Source organism: Myotis davidii, unplaced genomic scaffold, assembly GCF_000327345.1.
Source record: "Myotis davidii unplaced genomic scaffold, ASM32734v1 scaffold49, whole genome shotgun sequence".
Lineage (NCBI taxonomy): Eukaryota > Metazoa > Chordata > Mammalia > Chiroptera > Vespertilionidae > Myotis > Myotis davidii.
The window spans coordinates 1,568,001-1,590,336 of record NW_006300375.1 but is presented as its reverse complement, the minus strand read 5'-3'; positions in this window follow the sequence as shown (position 1 = coordinate 1,590,336).

Sequence of the window (22,336 nt, the reverse complement as noted above, 5' to 3'; positions counted from 1 at the left end):
ACACAAACACACACACACGAAACCATTACCATACTCAAGATAGTAGACAAATCCATCACCTCCAAAAGTTTCCTCCTGCTCTCGTGTGTGTGTGTGTGTGTGTGTGTGTGTGTGTGTGTGTGTGATACTTTACAAGAGATCTATCCATTTAACACGTTTTTAAGTAAACACCACAATATTGTTAAATATAAATGCACATTTTGGAGAAATGCTTTTCTTTTTGTTCTTATTCTATTTTGTTTGTGTGGCATGAAACGTAGGTTTTGACTAATTTCCCGTATATGCTCACATAGACACCTCCCAGGAGTTACTAATACTGATGTAAGACCAGCCACTAAGGGAGGAGTGCTTTTGAACTTCCCTTTTATTTCCTTTGACCTGGACACCTGCATCCGGGATGGTATCTCCCTACCTTCGTCATGACAGTGAGACAGGAAATGGCAATCTTATCAAACTTCCTGGAAATCCTTTTTTCCCAAGGAAAACAAGGACATGCTCCACTTAAGTGATGGTCCCCTTCACAGTGCCTCCCACCGTGTCCTCCGACAGTGAATTTGTTAGCAGATACCCTGAAGGGATGGTAGTTTTGTGGCAGAAGCCAACCAACACTGTATCCATATTTATTAACTGCCCTTCAGAGTAGCAATTCCCCTTGAGATTGTGCCCGCGCAGACAGCACAACATAATGTCCAATGCTTCACATGAGACATGTCATTAACTGCAGAACTATTTATCATGTGGTCCGCCTCATTGTGTTCTATTTTTTTTTTTGTGCTGATGTCAAATGAACACAGAATTTCCCAGAAGCAAATAAATGGAACACCACAAAGAGGGAGTGCAGAAGGCAGTTCATGTACCTCATAAAAAGGAAGGAAGAAGCAGGGTGAGGTCCAGGGGAAATCAGGGCTGACGGGCACAGTGGGGTGAAGTGTTGCAGGAGGACTGGTGGGCATTTGGAAATGTCTGTGAGTCAATCCCCACAGTTGTAAGTTCTGACAGTCTGAAATTGACCAGGAAAACAGCCAAAGAAGAGTTTGAAAATTATCAAAATGAATCTTGATGACAGATGTCAAAAGAGTATCTGTTTTGCCCTAATTGGTTTGGCTCAGTGGATAGAGTGTCGGCCTGCGGACTGAAGTGTCCCAGGTTCGATTCCGGTCAAGGGCATGTACCTTGGTTGCGGGGACATCTCCAGCAGGGGATGTGAAGGAGGCAGCTGATTGATGTTTCTCTCTCATCGAATTATCTCTCCCTTCCTCTCTGTAAAAAATCAATAAAATATATATGTTTTTTTAAAAGAGTATCCGTTTCCTCTAAATCTTTGTAAGAATATTATTTAATTATTTTAAATTCATATTGATTCCACATATATTTATTCGAGTACCTGCTATTCCCCAAACACTATTGGAGATAATGGGGGAGGGAGGGTAAACAAGGATGTTGATGGTAAAATCTCTGACATCAGAAAGCTGAAAGTCTCAGAGATGACCCTGCTGTAGTACAGAGCAGAATATGGTATATTCCGTTGGGTTTTGGCCAATGTGCCTTGGAGTCTAATGTCTCAAGAGGATAATGCAGAAAGCCATTGTAAAACTTGATCAAATCTGTACATGTTTGCAGAAACAAACAGGGAATTTAAAAGTTTGCATGGGGATTACAGACAATCCACATTTTTAGGGATGATAACTCCTGTCTCTTTTTATATATGGTAGGCTGTGCAGGGTTATCAAGGGTCAGGAATCACCATCTGAGTGTCCCTGAGAAGTGGGAAAGCAACTGTGGAATCATGATTTTTAAGGAGAAGGAGAGAGAAACAATACAAGGAGGAGGGGGTTGGCAGGATCATGGAGAAAATAAACCTGACATACTTCAGTATTTGCCTAAGGCCAATGTAGATGCTACAGCTGTCAGAGTCGAACATGGGGAAGATATGAAGAGAACACAGACCTCACACCCCTCGCTCACACACGGCCTCCACACCTAGGGATCCATTAAGTAAATTCCATATTCTATCTGGTAAACAGTTTCTTTCCTTCTCTCTGTTTGGTTGTTGTTTGTCTGTGTCATGTGCTCTGTACTAAGTACTGTGAGTATGAATGTGGATTTCAAGTGCTTTTAGAAAGTACTTGCTCAGCACAAAGGAAAGGCAGAAGAAAAGCTGTTATATATTTTCTGCAAAAAGAACCCTGTGCCTAGGGTTCTGATTCATCTTGAAAAAGACATGTTTGCAAAAAATATATGGTATTTCCATTTCCAATGTTATGAATCACATAGTTTGGATCTAAATGAACAACCCAGAGCGAGAAATATATTTTTCTTGATGTTTGCAGTGATTTATTTTATGGCTTGTTGTGGGCATTTGCTTTATTAACTCTTAAAAGCAGAGATAATTTTTGGGAACAATGAACCGTGAAGAAAAATGTAATGAAAACAAAATTAAATAAGCCATTCTAGTGCCAAAAGTGCAGCATACCCAACATTTTTTTTCTTTTGGTAAAAATATAATATCCTAAATTTGATCATAACTTAAGAGTTTAAATGATCCTCTTTTGCATAAAGCAGGACAAACTCAACTACAGGAAATCTCTGGGGAGGGAAAGAAATTGTTCATTAAAGAAGTACTCAAGTTAATGTTTATTGTTCTCCCTTTCTTTTTCTCTAAAGTCATTTATTTTTATATTGGTTGTTGAATATTATGCAGCTATCTTTGAGAAATATGGTAACACTTAACCTATATAATAAAAGCCTAATATGCTAAGTCATCCAGTTTTCTGTTCAGCCAATCAAAGCGTAATATGCTAATGATATGCTAAAGCCGCTCAACTGCTCACTATGACATGCACTGACCACCAGGGGGCAGACACTCAATGCAGGAGCTGCCCCGTGGTGGTCAGTGTGCTCCCACAGGAGGAGTGCCACTCAGCCAGAAGCCTGGCTCACAGCTGGTGAATGCAGCAGTGGTAGCAGAGGCCTTTCCTCCTCCATGGTAGCACTAAGGATGTCTGACTGATGGCTTAGGCCCACTCCCTGAGGGAGCCATCAGTCAGACATCCCCTGAGGGGTCCTGGACTGCGAGAGGGCACAGGCCAGGCTGAGAAATACCGGCCCCTCCCCACCGAGTGCATAAATTTTGTGCACCAGGCCTCTAGTATATATATAAAAGGTTAGTATGTAAAGTGTCCCTTTGGGTGTTCGACCAGGAGACCGGGAGTTCGATCACTCGCCATGATGTGTGCTGACCACCAGGGGGCGGCATGGAATGAAGGAAGACCCCAGTTGACAGCAGGAAGGTCCCAATCAGCCCTGATTGCAGGCCAGGCCTGGGGACCCTACCTGTGCTCAAATTGTGTGCACCGAGCCTCTAGTTAATAATAATAGCTACCATTATTGAGTGATCATTACCCTACCTGGCATCAAGTAAAGGTTTTACCAAATAAGAAGTCCCATGAAACATCTTCAAGCAGACTCAAATGCATATGTGAATTATCTGTGAGAAATAGTTTGTTTGACTACAGAATAGTATAACACAGTTTGGGAAAAAGCTATTTTGGAAAACTGTTTTAAGGAATTTAAACAATTTTATTTTTTTATTTTTAACAATGCTCATTTTAACCACTTTTTCAGATTTCTTCCTTTGATTGAAATTTTGGGACAGCTCTAAGGTTTTAAGACTATAGTGACTTTCCATAGAGTAGGTGTAGCATATGTAATGATTTCCCCTAGAAAATATCAGCTTCCACTGTATTTCCTATATTCTACTCACATGTTTCAAAATTGTCATTTTAATATAAGAATTAGGGCTCAAAGGGCTGTTAGCATAATTGGGGGAGCCAAGGTTAAGAAACTGTAGCTGAAAAGGCAGGAAAGGAGACACTGAAGATCTCAGAGCGCAGCACAAAAAGTCTTACAGCAAAACTGCTGCCCTTCTCCAGAATACCCCACAACATCCACCAGTTCTCTCATTGTGCAGCAGCAAAGTGCGCTGTTCTCAAGTACATGCTGAGAACCTTCTGTGCATGTGCAGTCACCTTTAGAGTCTAACTGTACAGTATACTTCTCTTCTGCCTCGCAGATCACACTGGGGTTCCTTTGGTTGGCAAACTCCAACTGTAACTAAAAAGGGAAGGGAATAATTGTCTGAGTGCTAAGGACACTTTGAAGGACTATAAGTGAGGCTGAGTTAGCAACAAATAATGTACCTAGACATAAAAAGGTGTACCTATTTAATTAAGCCCTATGATCATTGACTTATTTTAAACTAGAGGCCCAGTGCATGAAATTTGTGAATGGGTGGGGGTGGGGGGGCGTCCCTCAGTCTGGCCTGCACCCTCTCCAATCCGGAACCCCTTGGGGGATGTCTGACTGCCTCTCACAATCTGGGACTTCTGGCTCCTAACTGCTTGCCTGCCTGCCTGCCTGCCTGCCTGCCTGCCTGTCTGATTGCCCCTAACCTCTCTACCTGCCTGCCTGATCACCCCTAACCACCTTGGCCTGCCTTCCTGATTGCCTCTAACTGCTCCCCTACTGTCCTGATCACCCCTAAATGCTCCCCTGCTGGGCTGATCGCACCTAACTGTCTCTGCCTCGCCCCACACCCAGGACCCAGAATTCCCTCCTCCAGCCGGTCGCAGGCACCCAGAACCCAGGCTTCCCTCACTCTGGCCAGCTGCAGGCACGCAGGACCTGGACCAGCTTTGCCCGGGCTGGCCACAGCTGCAGGGGATGGTGGGCAGGAAGCTTCACCTGGGTTGCAGCCGCATGTGTCCAGGACCATGGGGCAGGCAACTTGTCCCTTTCCTGGGCCACAGCTGCAGGCACTGGTGCCTGGGATCACAGGGCATGCAGCTTGTCCCCCTCCTAGGCTGCATCCTGGTTGGTCCCCATTCCTCTCTGGCGAGCTCATTTGTGCCTGGCTGGTCCCCATTCCTCTCTTACAAGCTCATTTGTGCCTGGCTGGTCCCCATTCCTCTCTCCCCAGTGTTGAGTGTCTGAGCCATTATGGCGTGATGCCGTGAGGGAATGACAACCATTTGCATATCAGCTCTTTATTATATAGGACTAGTGGCCCGGTGCATGAAACTTGTGCACATTAAAAGGGAATTAATTAGAGGAAATATTTTAATATTGCTATTTACCCTTTCTCTATAATAGAAGTGTCAGAGATGAAAGGAAATTAGTAAAATGTATATGAAAAGCTCCCTCCTTTCAGCGTCTGGGCATGCTGTGGGACCCAGAATCAAGTCCTCCTGCGTGCACCTCTAAATCACATGAGACCCAGACCTGGCCAACCCCACCCCTGTCAAGCCCCACAGGGCGGGGGGAGGGGGCATGGCCTCAGGTCCCCCATGAAGCCCCACCATGTAGGGGGCGTCACCTCAGGTCCCCAGGCACAGTCTCAAGTCCCCCAGGCCAGCCTCAGGTCCCCCGACCAGGCACCAGAGTGGGGAGCACAGCTTTAGGTCCCCCATCAAGCTCCACTGTGCAAGGAGCACAGCCTCAGTTCCCCCGTCAAGTAGGGGATGTTCAGGAGGCAGCTGATCAATGTTTCTAGCTCTCTATCCCTCTCTCTTCTTCTCTGTAAAAATCAATAAAATATATTTTTTAAAAAAGAAGAAAAGGATATCCTGTATCCCTAAGAAAATAAATTGAAAAATCAGGATGCTTTTTTATTTATTTCTTCATAAAAAGAGAATGCTAAATATTTGAAAACTATATACAACCACTATGTTTTACACAATCAGTAAAAATTTTAAACTTATTTAAAGAATCCAATCAATGTAAATATATCATTTTAAAGAAGATTGGGTGTCAAATATGGATTACTCTCAGTTAATAAAACACACATTAAGTCTCTTCACCTTGTTAATCCTAATGAAAATATTGCTAAGCAGATAAATAGTTAAAGCACATGAGCAATGTTAAAAGTGCCTCCCATAGAATTACAGATTTTTCTCTAAGATATGAGCTTCTTTCTCTCAAAACATCAGCACTAGTACAGGAATAGCAAGCACAGCTTACCAAGTTTTATTTAATGTCCTTCCTCTGTTCTGGTCATCATGTTTTTTCTTTACTTGTACTTCCTGTACACAGAATTTGGACAATTTGTAATTTTCCACTATTTCATAGCACATTAAAAAAAAATTATGCGGATCTTGAATGTTAAGGCTTATGACGCAAATCAATCCTAATTGGAAATTGGTGAGTTCATTTACAACCAGGAAACCATGAAAGAAATTCTGTTTTTTAAGAAATCCCATTTGGTCATGTTATTGACCAGTCGCCTGATTGCATCACCCTGGATGTAACTATCAGAAAAAGTGCTTTTGTGTGTCCGTGGCCCATTGCCACTGCACCCCAGCCTATGATCATATCAGCACTTGCACACAGATCAGGGTCCGGTATGATCTACATTTTGAATGGACACATTCCAAGAAAAACCCAGGTGCTACAGGAAATGATATGGGTGATACAGCAGGCGGTGTCAATTCTAAAACAATCACCCAGCATGGGGCAAGGAGAAACGCCATGTGACAGGTTGTCCAAAACCAAATGTCTATGGTGCACAGTTTCTTTTAGTTAACTGGAACATTTTTATAAGCTGCCAATTAATTTTGTCCCTCAGGAAAATTTTTATGTAAAATATATTGTGTCTTTGCTTATTCTCTCCGTATCTAATAAGAGTTATATATATAAAAAATGTTGTCCATTTAAAGAATTCTAGCTTTGAGTAGTATTAAGACTCTCAAAGGATCCTTATGGATCATTTGACTCAAGCCTTAGTTTTCTATTAGAAGGGAGATCATTGACAGGGGTTGCAGAATTTGGTCTTGGACCAGGTTTTCTGACAGCTAATTCTGCTAATCTTGTTCTCACTGCTTTTCTTCTATCTCATACTATTTCCTATTATCTTAACAATGTATTTGTGTTTAATTCAGGACAGATTTTTTTTTAGTCAATGAATAAATAGCATACTTTTAAGTTCTCCAACATAAAAAAATGATTAGAATATTTTTTGTGTTTTTTTTTCATTTAATAGTACATAGCAATTATATCTCAGATATTTTGGCTAACTTCAGATTCCAATATAACCCCAATTACTTCCAAAGATTTGTTTAGTTTCAGACCCACATAGGCAGAATATTTCTGAAAATGTTCATTTGATTATCAAGTGTGATGGTCCAAGATTCAAATCCTTATGTTTAGAACTGAAATTTTTAGATTCATTTTCAGATCTACTGTTTGGAATACAGCAATGAGGATGAGCTTACAGAGATCAAATACTGCTGAAACAGATAAAGAACAAATAGTGTGAAGAAATTATTTTTACTAAAATGGAATATCAGAATTCATAAATTAATATGCTTCTCTAAGTTAACAGTAGTGATTATTGAAAATTTCATTAAGAAAATGTTATTATCATAATCTGCAATATTGAATTTAGGAATGCCAACTATATAATCCACAAGATCGAAATTGGTTAGCATTAGCTCGGCTGGAGTATCTCAGGGGTTGAGCGTTGAGCTATAAACCAGGAGGTTACAGTTAGGTTCCTGGTCGGGCATATGCCTGGGGTTGTGGGCTCCATCCCAGTGTGGAGCATGCAGGAGGCAGCTGATCAATGATTCTCTCTCGTCATTGATGTTTCCATCTTTGTATCTCTCCCCCTTCCTCTCTGAGATCAATAAAAATATATTTTAAATATAAAAATAAATAAAATGGTTAGCATTACATTCTAAAGCATTACAACAGTGTGGTGATTTGGGGGTTGGGGGTTGGGGAGGAAGAGGGTATAGAGGGGATAAATGGTGATGGTAAAATAAAATAAAATAATACGTTATGATATAATCCATGAATACAGAATCTGTGGCAAGATCAGCCCAAATAGTTTCCCTGAAGTTTAATCAATTTAGATTTTTAATAGTCAAATTTATCCTGTGACAATTTCAATTTTAAAAATTGGAATTCCTATGTTAATTGTAGTGTTAGTTACAACAGCCAAAATATGGAAGCAACCCGGGTGCCCATCAGTAGATGAATGGACAAAAAAGCAGTGGTACATACACACAATGGAACATTACTTGGCTATCAAAAAGAACAAAGTCTTACCATTTACAAAGCATGGATGGACCTAGAGGGCATGATGCTAAGTGAAATAACTCAGTCAGGTAAAAACAAAGGATTTCATTTATATTTGGTATCTACAGAACAATATAAACAAACAAACAAACAAACAAAACAGAAAGAGACTCATAGATACAGAGAACAAACTGAGGATTGCCCTGGGGGTGGAAGGGGTTGGGAGACTGGGTGAAAAAGGTGAAGAGATTGAGAAGTAAAGATTGGTAGTTACAAAATAGTCATGGGGATATAAAGTACAACATCGGAAATATAGTCACTAATATTATAATAACTATGTATGGTGCCAGGTGGGTACTGAAAATATGAGGGGGAATATTTGGTAAAATATATGATTGTCTAGCCATTATGGTGTACACCTGAAACTAATAAAAATAATATTAACTATAAACTGTAATTGAAAAAAATTATTTAATGAGGAAAAAAGCTAAAATCTTAGAACACAAAATTACAAAGTACAAAATAATGTTTGTAAGTATTGACCACACATTCATTTGTAAGAAATTGTACTACAAAATTTCAGAATGTGTTTGAAATTATAAAATATGTTTAAAATTATAAGGGAAAGTGAATAATTGGTTGGGGAATAAAAGTAACAATATTTTTTTACCTTTTATTTACTCATTTCATAGGTGTTCTTTCAGTACCTACAAATGAAAATATGTGTCTCAGAGTAGGAAATATATGACAAAGTATTTGGCTTCAAGAAACTCAAAGCCTGGTTGAAGAGAGGAGATATTAGATAGGTAAGAAAACAAACTCGTGTATACATGTGTCCTTTTGTTTGTCTGTTTAACTGACATTTAAAATGTAAAGAGGATTGAGCAAGAATCCTCAAAAACTGACATTGTTAAACTCACTCTTCTAAAAGGAAAATATCTACACTAACTATTATTGTGTGATTCATTTTGAGAACAACTATTAAAACATTAAAAATTTTTTAGTCAACAAAGTTTTGTATGCTCCCGTCTATTTTATCCACATTTTGTCATGAGTAAAGCTAAATTAAAAACGGTTTAGGAAATAAACGCACTTCAAAGTGGTTATATAGGCATAAGCATTATTTTGATGTGGTATCTGAAGTTGGAAAACTTTTAGGGGACTCATCTGGTCTATATAGGCGAGTTTTTACTTACAGTTCATGTGAAGAACATTCAAAGAGAAACATTACCCTTAACTGTCTTACGTTAAACTCAATGTAAGTGGGATTGGTGATTAGCATGGGGAGAACTATGTATCCAGATTCAGAAGTTTGGGGTATTGATTTGAGGGAGGGTGACAGGTGGTTGGCACTGTGTATGAAAACAATTTCAAATAACATCAGAATTGTAAGAACCTGCATTGTTCATACACATCAATTTCTATATTTATTACTTATTTAATCATATCTTTAATTATTTCCCTAAAGTAGAGATCTATACTTTTGTTTTCTTTATTTTATGTAAGGAGAAACAGAACCAGAGTTTAAGTAATTTGAGCAAGGTCATAATGAATCTTTGGATTAAAACTTGGTAATCAAAGCACAATTTTTTGCTTTGGATAATTTGCATGTCTGAATTCTGCCTTCATACTCAATTAGTGAATGACCCTATAGATTGAAGTTACTTTCCCTAAGAATTTCAAAGATGCATCTCCATTGTATTTTTGGTTTCTAGATTTGCTGCTTAGAATTATAATTCTTTTAAAAATTATCTTTGTGGGTTTTTAAAAAAATATTTTTATTGTTTTTTTAGAGAGAGAGGAAGGGAAATGGAGAAAGAGAAATATCGATGTGAGAGTGCCTCCTGCATGCCCCCTACCAGGATTGAGCCTGCAATTCAGGCATGTGCCCTGATGGGGAATCTAACTGGCAACCTTTTTATGCATAGAATGATGCCCAACCAACTGAGCAACACCAGCCAGGACAAATTATTATCTTTTCATATTCTCACCTAGCCCCTGTTTTTCTTTTCCGTTTTTTATTGTTTTAATTTTTCTTATTATTACCAGGGTTTGGAATTTTACTGTGTTGTCATAGTTTTGTTTGTTTGTTTTTTCATTTATTGTGTTAGATATTCGGTGGGATGCTTCAATTTAACTCATGGCATTCAGAAGTGGGAACTTTTCCTTATCTCTTTCTCCAGTCTTTATTCTTTTTATGTGTCATAATAATAGATTATTTGGAATAGTGAAACACATATCTCCATCTTTTTATTTTCTAAAATATTTGTCAAATTATTTTAGTGATTTTTTCTCTCTTCTAATTATAGTTTTTTAAATGTTCTAGGACTCATTTTTGTTCTCTGATTTTCCACTACTATACTATAGTGTTTTGGTTCATGGTTTCCTGGAGATATTTTTGAAGTTTTACTATTTCTTTCAATCTTTTCCTTTTCTATTATTTTCTTTCTTCTTTTTTATATTATCTCTGATTTTCAAATTAGAAGTATCTATACAATTTCCTGTGAAGCATAGTTGTGCTTAGTGAGACAGTACAAATTGAGCTGACCGTTTGCCTAGGCAAAGTTTGTTGACCAGAGGCTCTTCTATAGAAAATTATCTAGTATTTTGTTGCATTCTTTCAAATATCCATATATGTGATGTTCTCCAAGTGAATGAATTACCCCAGAAAATCCTCCAGAATTATTCTGTAGGTATTTCCCTGGCCCAAACATTCGAGGAGCAGAGTGGTAAAATAGAGTTTCACCTTTTGTGTAGAGAAAAATCACCTGTTTTCAGTTAAGCATCTCAGCCCTGCCTTCACCATTGCTTGATGCCTCAGAATAAAAATACCCTGACTACTGGGGAAGGGCAGTTGATCTGGGTAGCAGAGACGTGTCGGTATCTAAATCCTCATTATACAAATTTTCAACCAATCCTTCTTTCTGAGAGTTACAGCAATCTATCTTCAAAAGCTTCTTTGTTTTCAATTCCTGAGCCATTCAGAGTTTTGAAGCAAAATCAGAGTTTTTTTTGTTTGTTTGTTTGTTTTTTATCGCTAGCCTCTCTGTCAACTAAAGGAGAATCTGAAAATTGCAACAAAACATTATTGTCAATCATGGAAATTTAGTCAGTAATGGAAATGAGACTAGAACAGCCGTGGGCAAACTACGGCCTGCGGAGCCGCAAGAGCGGAGGGTTCTCTTGCTGTCCCCTCCCCTCCTTCACCAGCAGCAGTGTTAACATGGCAACGTCGGAAACACGGCCGCAGCTCCTTCTTCTGAGTCCAGTTTAAGGACCCATGTGGCCCTCGAGTCAAAAAGTTTGCCCACCCCTGAAGAAGCCAGTCTTCTAAAACCTAGCAGGTACTTTCCCCACCACCACCTCAAGACCACTAGCTTCTTGTTCAATTTTTAAATGACATTACTTAAGTAGAATTCATGTAGCAACTAGAACATATTTTTTTAGAAAGGACAATAGATTCAGATTACCATAAAGTGTCCCTTGCGAACAAAGTGTTTTTTCTCTGTACTGGCACCTTTCAGATTAACATAAAAGGTGCATCATCGTCAATATTATTTATTCAGGTTTCATTGTATATGACAAGAGGAAAGCATGCAAAGCCTACAATGCAAAGGGAATGAAGTGCATATGATTCCTGCCTTTCAAACAAACCTACTCTCATCATGTACATACGTCCTAAAGTTCAGAGATGTAAAAGTGTGCATTGTAAAACTCTAGACATTTTTTTTGCAGTGGATTCTGAGTCGTTGGAGAAAAATAAGCACTTACTAGAAATTGCTTGAGTCAACATGATCTCGCATGTTGCAGCTTTGGAATCTGATAGACCTCAGTGAAAACTGAAATGATGGCATTCTTTTTTTGAATCTGTAAAATGAGGATGATAATAAAAATATCCATAATGATGGGAATTATGAAAACATATCTTCTATTCCTAATGTTTTCTGGCATTAGCAGATGCTTTGTTAATATGGATGGTGTCATCTTATTCACTCAACAAATATCTTTTATGCAACCATTATATGCTCAGTTCTATGTTATATTCTAGGGATGAAATGGAAAATAAGCAAGTTAGAATCCCTGTCTAGTGGGATTTCCAGCAGCAGAATTTATTTCATTGATTGGTTGTCATTTTATTTTGGCTCTTTGCTGGAAATGTGATGGCAAGTAAGAAAAAATGGGTTCTTTTTACCTGTGGAGAGGTAATAGATAAAATTATCTGAAACTTAAATATAAACTCAGGATATAAAGTGGGGAATTTTGTATTAGGGTTTAGAAAATAATATTTTGGGAGCCCTAACCAGTTTGACTCAGTGGATAGAGCATCAGCCTGCAGACTGAAGGGTCCCAGGTTCGATTCTGGTCAAGGGTATGTACCTTGGTTGCAGGCACATCCCCAGTAGGGGGTGTACAGGAGGCAGCTGATCGATGTTTCTAACTCTCTATCCTTCTCTCTTCCTCTCTGTAAAAAATCAATTAAAAATATATATTTTTTAAAAAGATGTCATGTCTTTGAAAAACAAGGGATAAGACAACTGAACTCTCTTCTTGAATGTGGAATCTTTCGAATTTAACAAAAGGGTAAAATTTTGCTGCTGGTTATTCTTAGCAGGTCCTATCTGACAAAACTACCAATTAACTTCCTCCACTTGGAGCCTTGACTCTGCCCCAGTTCAAGCTTCTTCCAAATTTGGTTCTTCATTACCTTTAAGCTTTTTGATCTATTTCATGTGTTTACAATAAATTCACATTACACCAAAGCCAGCCAGAGACTGTGTCTGTTGATTGTAACTCAGCAGATGTGTACTAAGTGATTAATATCATGGAGACGAAACTGGAGGACCTCTAGGAAGAAATGTTGAAGATCGTTCTACAGTGCAGTAGTTCTGAACTTTTGGTGGATGTAAGAAGGACGTGGATTTTCTTCCTATAAAAATTTATATATGCACAAACACATGATACCTTGCATACAATTTCAGGGAGTTCATGAACCCCCCAAATCCCTTCCCTAGAACCCCTAGGTGTCAATGGAGCCCAAATTAAGAACACCTGTCCAAATATACAATTCACTCCACAAAGCAGTAAAAGACTAAGATAGTCTCCACATTTATTTCAATCTTGAACTCCACAAAGTAGGTGATGTAGAATGTGAAGAAAACCATAAAACAGCAATTGACCTAAAGCACAATTGTTTTAGGAGCATTTTTCATTTCAAAGGAGAAAGCTTAAAAGAAATTAATAGCAACTGTTTTTCTCCTTCTTCTTAAATAATTTAAGTATTTGGCTTCAATGTACATGATATACATTTAAATTTCATCTGAAATGGAAATTACCCAGGTTGCCTATGATTATGTCAAAGTCTTAAAAAAAAACACAAAAAAACACCAAAACTTAAGTCTTAGAAACCACCAAAAATATTGAATATTTATAGGAATCTGTATAAACATTCTTTATCTTCCAAATTGAGAATTTTAAGAATAGATGTATTTTTAGTGCCATTGAATCAAAGAAAAGAAAATTTTAGTTGTAATTTCCATAAGTAGTCTTATTTCTGCTCAAAATTGGCACTTAAGAATCTACTAGTCATCAAATAGAGTAATTTCTGACTTTTTTGGGTAATAATACTATTATCATTGCTATAATTTAGAGACACAGTGTGTTGCATTAAAATACTTAAAATGAACATTTTATGAAATAGATGACATCACTTTGGAAAATTTTGGGAGAATGAGGGAAGAATTTTCAGTTTTTGAAAATTTTGAAGAAAACATTGAGTGTAGCACAATGTAGGTTGCAATTATTGTGTTACTGATTCAATTTAGAGAAATCTTTCTCAACCAATCTGCCTATTATAGACAAATACAAATTGCTAACAACTGATCTCCCCTGCAGAAATTCAGTGACATTTTCCTGTTGTATTCGCAAAAATGGCTAAGAGTTAAATGAAAAAATCAAGTCTCTAATATATATGCTTGCTTGCTCAATATCAAATATTTTTATATTTTTATAAAAATGTATTCAATCCACGTATTTACATTTACAGAAATAAATACAATTTATTTAGCATTTCTGTGACAGAGCTAGGCATCACCATCTGTTTAAAATGCATCACATTTTTTGAAGATCATGAAAGTTGTCAATGTTGTAATTCTATCACATACTTAAAATAAATATGTGCAATGCATTTCATTAGACATGCAACATATGCAACCAATGGAAAATAAAGATTGTTTCCGTATGGGACTCTGTATTCTCACTGTCTTCAAAAAGATAACTCAAATGTAATAGATTAGGATCATTTTACAGACTGGATGGTAGCATTTGGATTTGGGACAGAAAAAAAAAAAGCAACTGCTTATTAAAGTGACTACATTACTGCCACTGTAATTTGCACCAGAGATCCTAAAGCTTTGATACCCAAGATGCTATCCTCACTCTTTCAAAAAGCTAAATAAAAATCAGGTTAATTATCTCTCAATCTGTGCAATGCAGATGTGCCTGGTCCTTTCACAGAAAGGACGTGCTCATCAGGGCACTGATCTGCACATTACCAGAAAACATCTAAGATTCATTTTCATTTTACGATTACACCAATCTGTTTTCCAGAGATTCAAGATCTTGCAAATTAGCCCCTCCAGACTTTGGGAAAAAGTTGTAAAGATTTTTTTTTTTCCTCTTCACCTGTTTGAATTGAGAATGAAAAACAAGTGTGAAAGTGCTTTAATATTTCCAATGTGAAAATCAGGACTTTGATCAAAAACGAAAATCTAATCAATACATACAGAACTGAAACACAGGGGTATAACATTTTATTTGGAGCAGACCTTGGACTAATATAGTCTTACATACCGTCTAAAAACATGAAATACTATGAAAAAGAAGATATTTAATCCCGAGGGAATAGGCAGGCGTTCTTAAATTTAAAAGTCCTTCTCTGTGAATTCTTTATTACGTGTTCTAAAGGAAAAGCCCTATCATTTTTGCAGTCGATGTATTCCATACTTCTTGAAGCTCTATATTTCCACTGTGCTGTCTTTAATCATGGGCAATGTCTCGGCTCTAGTCTGGGATTTCAGGAAATTGCACGAGTAATTGTCATCACAGACAGCTTAATTTCTAGTGTAGTGATGACACAACGATTTGCCCAAGGCCAAACTAAAACAGAAAAGTCTTTTATAAAACAATGGGTGGCTTATTCCATAGCGTTGTAGTTTATTATAATAATATTAGGAAACGTAAAAAAAAATGGAAATTTATTTTTAACTTGAGCTTCAAAACCTTAATGCATCGATTTCTTGGGAATTATTCAACATTATTATGATGAAATAATCCCATATTACACCCTCCCTTACACATTTGGACTTTTATTTACTTAAAAATGTATGCCTACGGGGGGCCCACAGGTGAAAAAAAATGTAGATATTACACAGCCAAAAATACAGGGAGAAAGTACAGATAAAAGAATTAAAATAAAAATTAATATCTAGGGACTTATATAGAATTTTATTCACAACTGGAAGTCAAAGACACTTGTTTAAAATACTGCTCTGCCACACTTTAGTTGTGAAATCTTGATAAATTTACTAACTGCATTTTTGGCATCCATCTTGCAAGATTCTCGTATATGAGATTAAATTAAAAAAACAACAACAATATAAAAAACAGGCTTGTAAGCTATTTGGTATGATACCTACCACCAATTAGAAGCACAGTAATTGACAACTATTACATGCTTTTGTATAGCTATATCATGCAGGTCTTTGAGCCATACTTATATCAGACAGAATTTAAAGCCCCGAGACTACTAAAATTATACGTGAATAAGATCTAAAGTGCAATTTCTCAGAAACAAATACTTAATTATAATGTATAATCAACAATCTAATATGTTTTAGGGATAATGAGAACATTATGGTTTTGAACAGCAACTACTGCTTTTTTATCATGTAACTCCAACCATTTCTTTGCTCTTCAATGTCCTAATGCCCGAATTTTATTCCAGTACACACTTCATAAATCTCAATAAGTGTTCACTGACTTATTTAAGCAAAGTTGCATAGATCAAAACAAATAAAAGACAATTCAGTGGTTTTATAAGTTCTTTATAAATTTTGTATATTAAACCCTTAGATATATTGACAACTATGTTGCCCCTTTATGAACAAGTTATAAAGCTCAATATTAAAAATAACCCTGTTAAGGTTGATAATAATGTGTTTACATTGATATGTTCTATGGGCTACTTAGTTTCTCTTGCTGTGTTCTGATAGCATGGAGAAATAAAATGTTTTGATTTAAAAGTGTAAGAATTAGGACTAGTCATGCCTGTCTAAGTGTTTACATCTAGTGAATCCAATATTGTAGTAAAGTGAAGGTAGAAATATTCTAACGGATTGGAAGAAACTGGGCAAGTCAAGGGATCATACGTACCAGTGAGGTAGAAGATTATCACCAGTGGGAGAAGCTGATCAAGCGAGCTGAAGTTCATGGGCAGAGAATGGGTTTATATGTGCATATGTACTTATATAATTGGAACCATGCTCAATATAGAGTTTTAATTTTTCACTAAAAGTTATTTGAACATATTTTAATGGCTTAAAGTTTGCACCAGGTGGATACAATTAACCATTTCCCCTTTGTGGTTGTTCTCAAATTTTATAATTCTAAATAACTGGGATGAACATACCTGTACATAAATTTAAGAGCCACTAAAAAGGAAAAGGACAATTGTTTTTGTTCTAAATAACCCAATGCCTTACTTTCTAGTAACCAAAACTCCAGGCAAGGGAAATTAAGGAGAACTCAGTGGAATCACCATTAAATCATGGTAGACTTCAATCTTAAATATTAATTTTTTAATGCTGACACTTTTGGTGTGGTAGTATATTATATTTATACTTAGATCATTTTTATTACATAATATGGTTTGCCTGATCACTACATGTGGTCTGATTATTTATGTACATGCTGCATGAATGATAATATACCATATAGTTCTGCATTTTGCTCTACAAAGCTAGATATATACAGTATTCAACAATTACTGAAGTCAGAGCATTAACACTGTCTACATAATTCATAGTAAAAAATTTCAGACTGGACTTTGAAAAGTCTTTCTTAATTACTGTGAAGAACCTAGGAAAATACACACAATTTCTCCAACTGGATTTTATTCGCTGTACCAATACATTTGGATATATCCCTATATTCACAAGATTCCACCAATTTACTTGGGTTCTTGAACTACCAGGAAATGATCTTCGTTACTACCTATAAAACTGGAACCCAGTGAGTCTGATAGTAGACCAGATTTCCTCAGAGAACTTTGTAAGCATTAAAATCAACAGTAAAATCAACCTTTGTTCCATAAAAGTAGTTTGTCATCCCTTTTTATTTTTATTTTTTAAATATTTTTATTGATTTCAGAGAGGAAGAGAGAGGGAGAAAAAGATAGGAACATCAACGATGAGAGAGAATCAGAGAATCATTGATTGGCTGCCTCCTGCATGCCCCACACTGGAGATTGAGCCCCAAACCCAGGCATGTACCCTGACCAGGAATCAAGCCATGACCTCCTGGTTCATAGGTTGATGCTTAACTGCTGAGCCACGCCAGCCAGGCTTGTCATACCTTTTAAATGAGGATGATTCTCAAATGTGACACTCCCAACAATTTGCTAAAAAATATTCTGGCATAAAGGAAATCAGATTCTTCTTAAAATATGCAAATGACTATATTGCCATGAATAGTGACTTTGTAAAAGTTTCAGAATTCTGGGGGAATCAGTGAGAATTTGATATCAGTTAAAAATGTTTTATGTCATGTCACAAAAGAAGAGTTTATGAATTGGTAAGGAAAGTGTAAGAAGAGAGACGAAGGTCTTTTTCATTGAACAGGAAAATAGAACATTAAGACAATATCAACATTACTCCAAACAAATACTCATAATAAAATTTCACTCATGAGTTAACTCAGTATTATGTAATTAATCCTTGTCTTAATACATTTTGGTCTAGCAGTTTGCTTTCATGAAGCTGTCTGCTTCTAGATAGTACAAAAAAAAAAAAGAAAAAAGAAAGAAAGAAAGAAAGAAGAAAGAAAGAAAGAAAGAAAGAAAGAAAGAAAGAAAGAAAGAAAGAAAGAAAGAAAGAAAGAGAGAGAAAGAAAGAAAGAAAGAGCCTGGAAATTCTGTATCAGTACACTGCTAGCATCTAAAAGTTATTTAAGAGATGCAAGTTCAAAAACCTATACCCATGGAATCACATTGAATCCTGTACGGGAGTCTATACTTTGCAGTGTCAATGGTTTAAAGCTCCTTTTATAGTCCTGTTTCGTAAGGCTCTGAGATGGTCATTTTTTTTGTGTGTGTGTAAGACAGAAATTCTGTCATGTAGCATATGCAGCATATGGTAAGTATCTGAATAAAACCAAAATTATCTGTAGATGACAGAGCTTCAGGCAAGAATCAGAATAAAACTAAAATTATCTGCAGATGACAAGAATGTAATGGTTGTAGTTAATTTGCCATTGGTAATTTTCCAGTATGAAAGGCCTGACAAGGAATTGTAATAAGACTAATGCAACAAACAAGGAGATTTTATTGCTCCCGTGACATGCATAACAAAGATTATAAGGCCAAAATAAACCACCCCCCCAAAAAAAAAGAGAAAATACCTTTAAGAATAAAGATCAAGTGCAATTTCAAGTGTCATTAAATTTTATGTCTGATTTATGAAAATGGAGAATAATTTTGGTGGGGAAAAACATATTGAGATATAACATATAGTAATACTGAAATTAAAAAACACACAAAGGATATATCAGAAAAAGATTCAGCAAGACTAGAGTAGGGCTGGACTTTAAAAGTACATGGGTAAATCTGATGTGCATCCCCATGACACCCAGTGGTCTAGAAGATGTTACATTCAGATTAAAACGGTCAGGTTGTGGCTAAGTAAATAATTTTTATAATAACTGACATTATGACTTAAAACACTATACTACTATTTAATATCATCAGACAAAACAGTACTAATAAATATAGGAAAACAACAAACTATTTCTTGGACTTGGGTTTTGATCAGTGTGTTCTCTGAAGGTAAGAACACATGTGGACAGTGTATGGTATTTATGTATTTCTAGAAATTTCTTGTAAAGCATAAAATTTCTGAAATACACACATTAATAGTATCTTACTTATACAAAGGTAACCTAGAACAGGCTATTTACAATTTGTAATTCTTCCCATGAACTCTTATCATGGTAATATTAGAGACCTGGTATTTGTACATAGGTAGATTCCCTAGGCCTGGCTAGCAATCAGGACCGATCTGTGGGGCGACCAGTGGGGTGATGGGGGGTCCCACTGGCACCCGCCTTGGCTGGCCTGGGGCTGGGTCTGGGGGCAGCTCCTGCGTTGAGTGTCTGCCCCCTGGTGATCGGTGTGTGTCATAGCGACTGCTCTACCAGTGGTTCCACTGTTTGGTTGATTTGCATATTAGGCTTTTATTATATAGGATGTTAAATAAACCTAATTATTTCTAATATTTCTTTCTATAAGACAAAAGAACAAAACACTGATTTTCCTGTTTGAGGCATTAAACCTTCTGAAGTTTTTATATTACTTTTTATTTAGGAGCCAATGTTGGGAAAGCACAATCAAGAAGTTGTCATATTTGGACTCAATTAAGATAAGATCACAAACACCTGAGAAATGCTGCTTGGTCACCTATTTAATCAAAGTGACAAGAAAACAGCTAAGAAGAAACAAAAATTAACAGGATTGAAAAGAAATTTGCTATTTCAGAAAGAGTAATATGTGTCCTTTAAAATAATAATCAAAAGCATGATAAAATCAACATAAGTCACCCAGAATTTTTCTGGGAGAAAATATAAAAAAAACCCATTTTTTACTATCTACACAGATAGCAAAAGGAAATAAAGAATAACCTTTTATGTTTTAAAGGCATGGTCATTAATTAGTAAACCAAGGAAACGAGTCCATCAAACCTGAACAAAGTTTTATCACATTTAAACATACTTTATAGATTATTTTCAGACCCATGTATTATAAAATACTAAATAAATGTTATTTTAGTGAACAAATCATCTAACGTAAGTAATTCATTTGTTATTTACTAAGAATGACCTGACCCTGTTTAGCAGGATGTTCTTTCCCCAGTCAGAACTTTAAGTTTTCGAACAACAATATGGTAATTATATCTACCCCAGATCAGAGAGTATATGTGAAAACTAAATAGAGTCAGCTCTGAAATTATTGAGTGAAACTATTATTATAATGAACAATATGAACTGGCTTAACCATATGGCTAATTTGTGTAGCCATTAATAGTTTTTACATATGTATACAAGTATATTTATTTATTGAATATTAGTTTATGCTTACATCAAAGAAGGTAAGCAATCTAAATCACAATTTCTGGTATCATGCCATTTCATTCACCACTTCCTGTGGTTGCCACCTTCATGAAGTCTTAACTAAAGCAATGTCACACATATGACAGTATTTGAAATGGTATTCTAAAATTCTGACGGTTTTAAAAAGTGAATTCATTAAAGAAAACAATAAGATTTTGTTTCACCTATAATGTTCTTATCTTCACTAACCTAGCCCAACCTAATAAAATAGATTACAAACATTGAGACAAGTCCTACTTTTTTTTCTTTTTTTATTGTTAACTCTGTTGCAGATGTCCCCATCCACCCCCCTTTGCCCACATCCACTCAGCCCCTGCACCCACTTCTGCTGTCCATCACCACACTGCTGTCTGTGTCTATGGCTGATCCCTTCACCTTCTCTCATCCAGTCCCCTCCCCCTCTGCTGACAGATGTCAGTCCCTTCAATGTGTTCATGCCTCTATTTCTATTTTGTTCAAAAAAATATAGAAGATTTCAATAGTTGATTTTAATTAGTCAGTTAACAATTAGCTGGTCCAACAGAACACTTATTTGAATTTTATGGAGACTTTATTTTTTAGGGCAGTTTTAGGTTCACAGCAAAAATAAGGGGAAAGATACAGAGATTTCCTTTATACACTCTGCCCCAACATATACATAGCCTTTTTTCCATTACCAACATCACTATCTGAGTGTTACTTTAAAAAAAAAAAAAAAGAACTAAGGATGAACCTGCATTGATATGTCACCCAAAGTTCATGATTTATCTTATGATTAATTTTTGGTATTGTACATTCTATGAGTTTGGATAAAATACATAATGACATATATATGCCTACATATATGCATGTTATATAAAATATATATATGTATATATGTATAGAATGTATAGAAATAAATATATATCAAATATCCTATAGATGGACATCTAGGTTCCATGAAAATCAATAACTTTTATGAAACATGACTCTGAACAAATTCTGAAGTTCCAACATAATTGTGTCTAATGTTTATAAATTCACACTTTTTATTCAATAATTTTCTAATTGGTGTTTCTAATTTTGTATTTTAGAAAAGCAAATTCCACAGGAGCTCCCAGATTCAGGTTACCTTAATCACGGCGCAGCTGGTGAAGAGATAGAAGCACAAGTGCTAGATTCCACAGGAGACACACGGAACTAGTGTGTGTGGTCATCAAACGGGTTTGTCATCAGAAGATTTAGACAGAAATCACTGAACAAAAAACACTTTACATTTTGATTAAAAATTAAATCCAGCAATGTTTATGATTTTATGTCAGTCTATCTTCACGGTGTACAGGAATATTAGATTTGTTTAATGATGTGAGAAATTAGAAAATGTAATTACCAGCAAAAAAATACATAAAGCAGACAGCACAGTCAGTTCCTAACCAAAAGCAGGTGCTCAATGACTGCTAGTGGTATTATTACTCTTACAATTAATGTGCTAAAAATGCCCGGATAACTGTCGTCCATAAAAAAGGGGGGGGATGACACTTACCCAGACAATAATAGATTTCAGTTGAATTTGGATATCTCTTTTTATACTCAAATGCTTGATAAAAAAGCATTAGTAATAAAATAGTCATTTACATGACTTATAAAGCAGCTAATCTAAAATCTTCCCATTTCCAGTGCCATATGGAATATGTTTCAAGTATCAAAAAATACTAAGAGTTTTCATATTTAAGCACCTCACACTCTGTAATTCTATACCCAGGTTGTGGGATATACAGGAGGCAACTTATCAATGATTCTCTCTCATCATTGATGTTTCTACCTCTCTCTCTCTTCCTCTCCCTTCCTCTCTTAAATCAACAAG